We start from the raw sequence: 11,481 nt of genomic DNA on the forward strand, positions 1-11,481 counted from the left end.
GAGGTGGGGGCCGTGCTGGCGGGCGGGGTGGGGGGGATGGGGCGGGGCCTCTCCGGGAGGCCTAGGCGGGGAGCCGGGCAGCCAGGCTGCCAGAGGGAGGATAGGGGGTAGGGAAGCAGCGAGCCAGGGAGACTCCCCCCCTGCTCCGCCCCGCCTGCGGCGCTCAGTTGCCGCGCCCTAAGTCCAGCCCGCCCGCGCATCCCTAGCCAACCAGAAGCCGAAGATCTACATAACGCGGCCCGCCCCGCCCACGCTCCGCCCTGTTCTTCTGGTCAGAATGGTTTCTACGCCGCCACGACGTGGCGGGAAGGAAAAGGCGCCAAAATGGAGGGGGAGGGGCACGGGCCGTGAGGGGAGGCGGGAGCTGGGTGTAGAACTGCCAGGGAGGAAGGATGGGGAGGGGCATATCGATTCAAACCCAAACAATAACAAAGCCTTCAAAGGCCGCGGGAGGACGGCTCTGCGGCTGTCTTTCTCGGAGGTTTTTGGGTCAAGGGCTCGAGCTGCAGCATAACAAGTTGCGCAGAGACAACGGGCGTTGCTGTGCCGGGCGGAGAGGCCCGGCGGCCGGCGCATAGGGGTGTGAGGGACTATGTGTGTGGGGAGGCCGACGAGGGTGGTCTTTCTGTGTGACTCAGACCCGAGACCTCCAAGTCGGCCTGGGCGGGTTGACGTGTCTCCGGGCCCGGGCTGGGTCCTCGCGGGTTGGTGTGTGGGGGCGCGTGGGGGGAGAAGGATCCGAAAGCCATGAGTCACGGCATTTTCGTGGAGGGAGTGGAGGTGGCACAGGCCTGGAATAAAACTGGGGGAGAACTCCACTTACTGGGCGGAGGGGTCCAGATCACGAATGTCACAGCCAATGAGGAACATCAGCCCCCAGATTCTCAAGATTTTTATTTCAAAAGTGCTGAAAGGAATCCCGATTCCTAAGAAGGGATATGTCACAGTACCGGGTAAAGAGGAAATCACGAAACAAATTTAGTATTGTGATGCCAGCTGTTGTCTCAGCCCCTTGGGTGAGGGCGGGAGACAAGAAAATTCCTCATCTAAGACGCGGAGGGGGTGGGGGCGAGGCTGCGCTCGATTTAGTCAGTTTTCACGTTATATTCACCTTTTCATCCTGTTGTTACCAGTCAGTCGGGCAATGCTGGCCGCCCCTGTCTTATCTCAAAGGAAGTCCCCCCTCAACCTGCGCCCCAGGGAAAAAACGTGGAAAACCAACCATTCGACTTTCATCCTTTGTTCTTTTAAACTTCATGTAGAGTTGATCACGATGTGTGAAATGAGTATATTAAAATCCTATGTAATCCATAAATTGAATTGTCAATGGCCTAAGTAATTAAAGCCAACCATAGCTCATTTTAATTTTTTTCAAATTCCTGAAACTTAGAAAAATAAGTAGATTGGAGGATCAGTATACCTGCAAGTCATTAATGTAAATGTTTCATTAAGTTTTCTACAGTGATTATAAAGATGCCCAGATATTTTACAACTTTTAAATTTTACCTTATAAACTGTTAACATATTTTCCTTTTGTTTGTGTACTGTGGCCTAACTCATTCATTTTTTAAGTTTTTGTAATTTATTGATTGATTTTAGAGATCAAGGAATGGGATTAAGAGAAACAATTTGTTGTTCCACTTATTTATGCATTCATTGGTTAACTTTTATATGTGTCGTGACTGGGGATTGAATCTGCAACCTTGGTGTATTGGGATGATGCTCTAGCCAACTGAGCTACCCAGCCAGAGCCAATGGGTTCATTTTTGATGACTAGGAGAAACCAACAGGACAACCAACAAGACAAGAATCATTCCCTTTTTACAGAGAGGAAAATGAAACGTAAGTGGCATTACCCCGGGTCGTACAACAGCGAAAGGAGGAAGAAACGAAATGACCCAAATTCAACTCCTGAGGATTCAAAGATTTCCTCTTATCAGGGTCTAAAACTGCCCCTGGTACTGAGTAAGACATCGAGTGTAAATGTATGTGACCCCCACCTCCATCTCCTCTCCCCTCCCTTTCTTTTCTCAAGCCCTAATAGAACCTTCCCACTTGTTTGCATTCACCTAGCACTTTCCCGACTTTCCCCTTTTACAGGAGCAGTCAACCTGTTCTGAGAAGGTCCCCACCTCTTCACTTTTATTTACAACAGGAAACAATTGTAATTCCACCCAGATTGCTAAACAAACTCCAAGCATTCATCTACTGTCCACTCCATCGCAATAATGTAGTATTTGAGTTTTGTTTTTTTTTTATCTGTGTTAATTAAATTTTTAATTATTTATATCTTGTCTTCCTATTACTTGAACATATAAGGTACTTTAACATTTGGTGATGAAGAGGTAGACCAAAATATATCCCAACAAAAAGGTCATGATTAAAGTCAATTTAGCCCTGACTGGTGTGGCTCAGTGGATTGAGCACTGGCCAGTGAATCAAAAGGTCACTGGTTTGATTCCCAGGCAGGGCACATGCCTGGGTTGAGGCCAGGTCCTCTGTAGGGGAGGCATTCGAGAGGCAACAACACATTGCTGTTTCTCTCCCTCTCTTCTCCCTCCCTTCCCCTCTCTCTAAAAATAAATAAATAAAACCTTTAAAAAAATAAAGTCAATTATATCAAGTTTAAGTTAATTAAGTGGGCTTAGGCAAAATAAAGGTTAGAAGCAAAGACTTTAAACTAAGTTAGTCTACTTTCAAATCTGTGATCTAGCATCTATGGGTTATGTGATATTCATCAGGTTATTAACCTTTCTAAGCGTGGGGTGTCACACTCATTTTCACCAGGGGCTGCATCAGCTTCATGATTGTCTTCAAAGGGCCTAATGTAATTTTAGGACTGTATAAATGTAATTTACTCCTTAACAGTTAAGTGAGAGTTTGGTGCTGCCTCCAGGTAGAAACAAGGTGTCGGGCTGGATAAAACAAGGTGGAGGGTGAGATTTGGTCCTCGGGCCTTGTGTTTGCCTCTTGCGTGTTAGGCTAAATGGAGTTAATAATGGTACCTACCTCATAGGGCTGTTGTAAGGAACAAATAAAATTCTGCATGTAAAGCAGAATTGTGTGCATAGCTTAGCACAAAGTAAACTTATAAATATTAGCTATATGGCAATAATGAGGATGATGATTATGACAATGATGATGAAAAGGAAGAATTTTAGAATGGTCTTGCACCTTGGAGATTCCCAAGGTGAAATTCAGGATAAATTGTTTAATTTTAATCGTCTTGATTTGAAATAGTAGTATACATTAAATAAAGTTCAACCTTTTTCACTTTCTCTAGATCTTTGTAGGCCTAAATATTTAATTAGAGCTAAAGTAATTAACATTTAATATGTTTGCTTTATATGGTGGGTGCTTCACAGCTGGAAGTTACAAAACATGGACCTTGATTGGCAAAGAGATTTTTATTGACTTAAGACCACTCATAAAGATAATTATCAAACATTGAAGTATGTTTTGTATTAAAAGTTACTTTTTGAGTGTGGGGAACTTGATGTTTTATTTCATCAAAATGTAGTTTAAATAATAAAAGCAAGCACTACCTGTGCTGTTTCAAAGAATCTAACAATCAAAAATCATGCTAATTATTAAATAACAAATGCTTGTGGAAAGATAAAGGTCACAATTGTGCTGTTGATGTTAATTTGAGCAATAGCCAAATGAATCCTTAGGTGGTTTCCATATTCTACCTGCTATGGATTTAAGTTTAGAATTGAGTTTGAAAGGGGTGCCTGCACACTATGTTTTTAACATACCTCTGAGTATAGCTGATACATTTATTTTATTTTTTTATTTTATTTATCTATCTTTACAGGGGAAGGGAAGGAGAGAGGGAGAGAAATATCAATGTACAGTTGCCTGTTGTGCATCCCCTGCTGGGAACTGGCCTGCAACCCAGGCATGTGCCCTGACTGGGAATTGAACTTTGATCCTCTGGTTTGCAGGCCCACTCTCAATTCACTGAGCTACACCAGTCAGGGCTACCTGATACATTTATATATAAGCAGGTCTGTACCTTAAAGTCCTCACTTATTGTCATTAAACTGCAGCAAAATGACTGTGTAATAAAATCAATTTTACAGAGGCGAAAAGAGTTAAGTTTCTTGGGCATCTCAGCGTTGTCACAAAACAATGTTGAACCAAACAACCTTATTCCAGGACCTGCTGTACAGCTTTCTCTATAAGCTATTTGCAGTTCATCAGGGGAAAATCATTTGGGTCTGCATCTCTTATTCTCGCCTTAAAAAACAAAAACAAAAGACAAACAAAAAAACCACAATCACTGCCTTTTTAAAGTTTATTTTTGAAAAAAATTCATTATTTTCTATTTTAATGTCTCTTTGGAGAAATCAAAAGAGAAATCAAATTTCTCTTTTGGAAATTCTGGAGAAAGCCAACTGCACTGCACTTCTTTTCGACCTTAAAAATTATTTCCAATAATCTCAACAGTTAAGATTACTTAGGAAATGTTAAATTTCACATATATTTCATGAGCGGAATATATGTGAAAATTTATTACTGTGAGACATGAAACAGTCTAACTTTAGACTAAAGCCTTCCACTTTTAGTTGTAATTGTGGTAGTGGTGAACAGCTAGGAAACCTTCAGTGTCAACTTCAGAACAGTCAGGGACTCTATGTAGTCAGGTCAGAACTGGTTCTTGTTCCTGATAACATGTGACATTTTTTTCAAGTTTATAAATCTCTTTCAGTTTCCTCAGCAAAGTTGGAGAAAGCATTTTTATTACCCAGTAAAATATATTTAAATTCATTACCAATTCATTTTTTTTAAATAAAAATAATCTACACTTTTGGAAGTATAGATTTTTGGAATTTTACACATTCAGTGCTGACAATTTGAATTAAAATAGTCAAAAATCAATAATCTCTATACACAAAGATTTTATAGTTCCTGAGTATTATGTGCATAAGTAAAAACAAAAATGAGTAGGTTAGAAGGTATTAAGGCTGAAGGAAGCCTGAAGATTATTGTAAAATATCATATTAGAAGACTAGGAAAATCTGTGCCTCAGACCCAAAAGACCAGGTATGTGAACAAACACTCTGAGAGAGAGGGGAATAGAAAAGATGTCATATGTTTGGGAATTGGTGAGGGGATTGTCTGCCATCTTTAAAAAGCAAAATAAAATTGCTGATGTAGCTTCAAAAAGCCACAGACTGCATCTAGGTAAAAGGGAAAGAAACTGCTCAAAAAGATTATGTGGAACATTTTGCTAGGCACTAAAAAGATGCTAATAAAAATATTTGTTTATTGTATATCTACTTTTAAAAATTTTTTTAACTTATCTTTTTAGTTAAAGATTTTATTTATTTATTTTTATTTTTGGAGAGAGGGGAGGGAGGGAAAAAGAGAGGGAGAGAAACATCAATGTTTGCCTGTCTCTCAGGCACCCCCTCTCTGGGGACCTGGTCCTCAGTCCAGGCCTAGGAATCAAACTGGCAATTCTTTGGTTCACAGGCTAGCACTCTACCCACTGAGCCACACCGGCCACGGTGTTATTGGATGTCTAATTTTTCACTTAATAGTACACAGTCTTACTTTTCTATATTTGTTTAACCTCAACAACTAAATTATAAATGTAGTGAGGACAGAAACCATCCTTTCATAAAGGCTAAGTGCTAAAAATGAGTTGGGCAAAAGGGTCAAAAGAGACACTATGATAGATAGCAGCCAACACTGAGCATCAAAAATGTACTAGGCATTTTTCTAAGCACTTTATAAGGATCCTTATCTAAAAAGTATGATGCAGGACTTACGGCCAAGATGGAGGCATAGGTGAAAATACTGTGCCTCCTCGTGCAACCAAAATTAAGGACAACAATGATTTAGTAACAAAAACACAACCAGAACAGACAGAAAATTGAACTGTATGGAAGTCTGACAACCATTCAACCAGACCAGTAAGAGGGGCAGAGTCAGCGGCCAGTGGAGAGGGATTGTACCAGGAAAAGGCGGTGGCTGCCAGACCCAGGAGTGCAGCCACCGGATGGATGCACAGGGCTAGCAGACCCCAGGTGTGGGGAGGAAATGAGCAGAGCGCACAAGGTGGTTGGCTGACTGTGGCCACACATTCGCACTCAGATAAACCAGGCAAAAATGGGCAGCTAGACAGACCAAGTAACCCAGGGCCCCAGTGATGGGAAATAAAACCTAAAGGAACTGATTGAAAAAACTTGTGGGGGTTGAGGTGCTGGGAGTGGCTCCCAGCCTCACAGGAGAGTTCACTGGAGAGACCCACAGGGTCTCTAGAATGGGTCACTAGAGACCCATTGAGTCACTAGAGACCCAATGAGTCTCTAGAGACTCACAGGGTCCTAGAATGTATACAAGCCCACCCACCTGGAAACCAGCACCAGAAGGGCGCAATTTGCTTGTGAGAAGCGGCAGAGGGGACTGAAATCCAAGAGAGAGTGGAACAAGTGCCATTGTTCCCTCTCTGACCCCACCTCTACATACAGCATCACAAACCAGCAACGTGGGTTGCTGCGCCCTGGTGAACACCTAAGGCTTTGACACTCGTACATAACAGGCTCAACCTGACCAAAAACTATGGCTCAAACAAAAGAACAAATCAAAGCCCCAGAACCAATACTTTTAAGCAACCAAGAGATACCCAAGCTATCAGATGCACAGTTCAAAATACTGGTGATCAGGATGCTCACAGAACTGATTGATTTTGGTTGCAAATTAGATGAAAAAATTGAAGGCTACACTAAGTGAAATGAAGCAAAATGCACAGGGAACCAATAGTGATGGAAAGGAAACTGGGACTCAAATCAATGGAGTGGACCAGAAGGAAGAAAGAAACAACCAAACAGAAAAGAATGAAGAAACAAGAATTCAAAAAAATGAGAAGCTTAGGAACCTCCAGAACATCTTTGAACATTCCAACATCCAAATTATAGGGGTACCAGAAGGAGAAGAGAAAGAGCAACAAGTGGAAAACTTATTTAAACAAATAGCAAAGGAGAACTTCCCCAGTCTGGCAAAGGAAATAGACTTCCAGGAAGTACAGGAAGTTCAGAGAGTCCCAAAGAAGTTGGACCCAAGGAGGAACACACCAAGGCACATCATAATTACATTAGCCAAGATTAAAATGAAGAAGACAATTCTAGAAGCAGCAAGAGATAAGGGGACAGTCACCTACAAAGGAGTTCCCATCAGACTGTCAGCTCATTTCTCAAAAGAGACCTTACAGGCAAGAAGGGGCTGGAAAGAAGTATTCCATGTCATGAAAGGCAAGGACCTACATCCAAGATTGCTCTATCCAGCAAAGGTTTCATTTAGAATGGAAGGGCCGATAAAGCGCTTCTCAGATAAGGTCAAGTTTAAGGAGTTCATCATCACCAATCCCTTATTCTATGAAATGTTAAAGGGACTTATCTAGGAAAAAGAAGATAAAAATATGAACAGTGAAAGGACAGCAAACTCACAGTTATTAACAACCACACCTAAAACAAAAGCAAACTAAGAGGACAGCTAGATCGGGAGTGGGAACATAGAAATGGAGATCACATGGAGGGTTAGCAATAGGGGAGTGGGAGGAGGAGAAGGGGGGGAGAAGGTACAGAGAATAAGTAGCATAGATGGCAGGTAGAAAATAGACAGGGGGAAGGCAAGAACAGTATGGGAAATGTAGAAGCTAAAGAACTTGTGACACATGGACATAAACTAAAGAGGGGAATGTGGGTGGGAGGAGGTGTGCAGGGTGGAGGGGAATGAAAGGGGGGAAATGGGACAACTGTAATGGCACAATCAATGAAATACACTTAAAAATAAATAAATAAAAACTATGATGCAGGCAGTTTTACTATCTTCCTGGTTTACAGATAAACAGAAATAATTTGTCCAAGACTACATAGCTAAGTGACAGAGGTGTCTCCTACCTACTGTGTCCTTCTGCTTTTCCAAGGGACACAAGATGAGTTTAAGGGATTTAACAAGGCATTCTATGATGAGGCTAGGGTCAGAGTTAGGGTTAGGGTCAGAAGAGGCTGAAGAAGTCAGGGAAGATTCCTTGGAGATGTAGAACTTCACCTGGACTTTAAGGATGAGTAAGAGATGACTAGATAGAAAGGAGAGAGGGAATGGGGTGAGTAGCATCAGGAATTAAAGCAAAAGATGCTTTGTATTATGGTCTTTGTATCCTCCAATACATGGGAAATGAATGAATAAAAGTTTCTTTAACTATAACAAGACATGGAAACAACCTAAGTGTCCATCAATGGATGTCTAGATAAATAATTTGTGGTATGTATAGAAAATGTATTCTCCTGCAGCTATAAAAAAGAAGGAATTCCTACCATTTGCAGCAACATGGATGGACCTTGAGAGCATTATGCTAAGTGAAATAAGTCAGAGAAAGACAAACATTGTATGATCTCACTTATATGTGGAATATAAACACAAAACAAACTCAAAAAGGGATCAGAATTATGGTTACTAGACACAGGGGGAGGGGTAATTAGATGAAAATGGTCAAGAGGTACAAACTTCCAATTATAAGTAAGTACTGGGGATGAAATGTACAATATGGTGACTATAGTTAACACTGCTGTGTAGTATATTTGAAAGTTGTTAAGAATGTAGATCCTAAGAGGTCTCATTACGAAACATTTTTTAATATCCATATGAGGTGATGTATATTAACTTATTGCAGTAATCTTTTCACAATATATGTAAGTCAAATCATAATGTTATATACCTTAAACTTAATCAGTGTTGTATGTCAATTACCTCTCAATAAAACAAGGGGAAAAATGTTTTCTTAAATAAATCTAAAGCAGAAAGCCGCAGAGACAAATCAATGGGACCTCCTGATGTCATGACACAGAAGGTGAAGGAGAGAGATGAAAAAGGTTGTAGATTTCATTTCAGTTTTCATTGAAGAAAAAAATAGGCAGGTTCTCTATTCAAGTTATCTCCTAAAGCTTATGGTTGAGGAATAGTAGCTTAAGATCCAAATGACAAAGACATGCATTAACATGATTGGATGAAATCCACTCAACAATTTGGAAAACTTTATACTTTCAACATATACTTCCTCTTTCCAACTCTGTTTTAGTTCTTCTTTTAGGTTGGGTGCTGTTGATGCTAAAACAAACATTGATAGCTCACCACAGCCAGAACTAGACCAACCATAGTGCAAACACGGAACCACTTTTTATGGCCTTTAATGTATAACTTTGTCAAAGATTCTTTGAATTTCTAAGTACAGTCTTGCTCACTCTGGACAACTAGAGAGCTGTTATCCTCTTCATAAAAACTAAATTAAGCTTGTTTCTGTGTTCAGGGATGCTATTTCACCAAAGAGACACCCACTCACTGGATGAAAATCAAATGTATCATTGGCAGTCGTCAGAGTTAGCTCTGAAGTCACTCTTATGAATGAAAGTTCTATTGGCAAACAGCCAGTTCTCTTGTGCTGGGCTGTGAAGACAATACAGATTACATACAAATTACACAGGTATCCCCAAGTTCAGTCTACCCTTTCACGCCAACTCAGAGCTATTTGGACTTCTTGCAGCTCTCCCTGATCACTACAGATAATAGTTTTTGCACTCACAACAATTACATGTCCTAGTTAGCTGAGAAGGTCACATTTTTTGGTTATGTAAGTGTCTACTGTCATCATGGCAGCATCTTTAAGAGCAGCAAGCATTAACTGAGTGTTTCCCATGAATGAGACCATAAGCTCTTCAAGTGCATAGACTATATTGTAAATTTTTTAAGACTACACAGCTCGCTTTGGGAAGTACTAAAAAAATTTTTTTAAATATTGAATTGAATTAAATCCAAGGAAGAAGACATATATCTAAGATCCTGTGAATGTGCCCTGCACTAATCTTTGCCTCTGCCACTTACAATGAAAAAATAGATGGCTGTTTGCTCTTTTAATATACAATATAGCCTTCAGAGCAAAATTCTGCCTTTATCAGAAAAGCACTTTTATAAATTAAGATTGCCAGGTTTCTAAGCCAAAGGCTTAGAGAAGTAAGTACAGTCTAATACATAAAAATAATATCTGTGCTTGCTTTGGCAACACATACACTAAAATTGTAACAACACAGAGAAAATTAGGATGGCCCCTGCACAAGGATGACACCCAAATTCATAAAACATTTCATATTTTTTTAAAAATCCAATATGAGCCCTGGCTGGTATAGCTCAGTGGATTGAGCGGGGGCCTGTGAACCACACAATTGCGGTTCGATTCCCAGTCAGGGCACATGCCTGGGTTGCAGGCCAGTTCCCAGCAGGGGACTCACAAGAGGCAACCATACATTGATATTTCTCTCCTTCTCTCTCCTTCCCTTTCCCTCTAAAGATAAATAAATAAAATTTAAAAAAAAATCCAATATGAATTGAGCATTTACTATGTGATAAGTACTATTCTAATCACATATGTGCCATGTAATATGGCAATACATATGATATATGCTAGATATTTATATGGCACATATATTTTTTCCTCTAATCCTCTTAATGATTATTCTACCCAGGAAAGTAAATAACTTGCCCAAGGTCCACAAGTGAGACAGGCATAAGCCCTAATTCATGAAACATACACTGATTAAGAGGTAGACTACATATGGAGTAGCCCTTTGTGTGTTAGAGGTCACATTGGGAGCACAGAGGGCTGCAAGCCAGATTAAATAAAATCAGGAAGCAAGGTAATGAATGGAGAGACAATAGAGTTCGTAGATAATTTCCTTCAGTATTGTGCCCAAGAGAAATGAATGGAGATTGGAACAATGCTAGAAGTTTGCAGTGAGACCTGGTCGGGTAGCTCCCTTGGTTAGAATGTCATCCCCGTACAACTGTTGCAGGTTAGATCCCTAGTCAGGGCATATACAAGAAACAACCAATGGATGTAGAAATAAGTGGAACAACAAAACATGTCTAAAATTAATAATAAAAATAATAAGTTAATGGTGTGAGCGAGTAGTGGCAAAGAGGGATGGCTGCTGAAAATGAGAGCTTCTGGCAACTAGAAATGTGGGTAAGAGTTATCCTTAGGGTGGGGTGAAGTTATAATCTTTAAGGCAGTGAGCCAAGAATCTCTTGTGTCTTGCACTGGTATTGACTAATTCAGTCAATTGATCAATAAACATTTGCTAAAGAGCTACTATGTTTAAGGTACTGTGTTAAGTACCAGGGAGATACACAGAGGGAAAAGACATGGTCCTAGTTTCTTAAGGATCTTTTTATCCCAATAAGACAAGATTCATAGAATCATAAAGACTGAGCTGTAGGGAAACCTAAAGATCTTCTCATCTAATCTATTTACTTTTATAGATGACCAAATATTTATATAGATGACCAAAACCAAATACCAGGGAAAGGAAGTGATTTGACGAAGTTTCCACAGCATTTTCAAATCAAGAGTAGAACCCAGAATGTATTGCTACCCCAGGCTTTCTATTTTCTTATATAGATATAATTAGTAATAAAGGT

General features: G+C 40.3%; 1 non-coding gene across 1 annotated transcript; it reads left to right on the forward strand.

The window, feature by feature from the left end:
* Positions 1-10,050: 10,050 nt before the first annotated feature.
* Positions 10,051-10,157, forward strand: LOC118998993 (U6 spliceosomal RNA). The gene has a single exon (XR_005069011.1). It is a non-coding gene; the product is annotated as a U6 spliceosomal RNA (small nuclear RNA).
* The last annotated feature ends 1,324 nt before the right edge of the window (positions 10,158-11,481 follow it).

Source organism: Sturnira hondurensis, unplaced genomic scaffold (assembly GCF_014824575.4).
Source record: "Sturnira hondurensis isolate 20B ecotype Veracruz unplaced genomic scaffold, ASM1482457v3 Scaffold0014430, whole genome shotgun sequence".
Taxonomy (NCBI): domain Eukaryota; kingdom Metazoa; phylum Chordata; class Mammalia; order Chiroptera; family Phyllostomidae; genus Sturnira; species Sturnira hondurensis.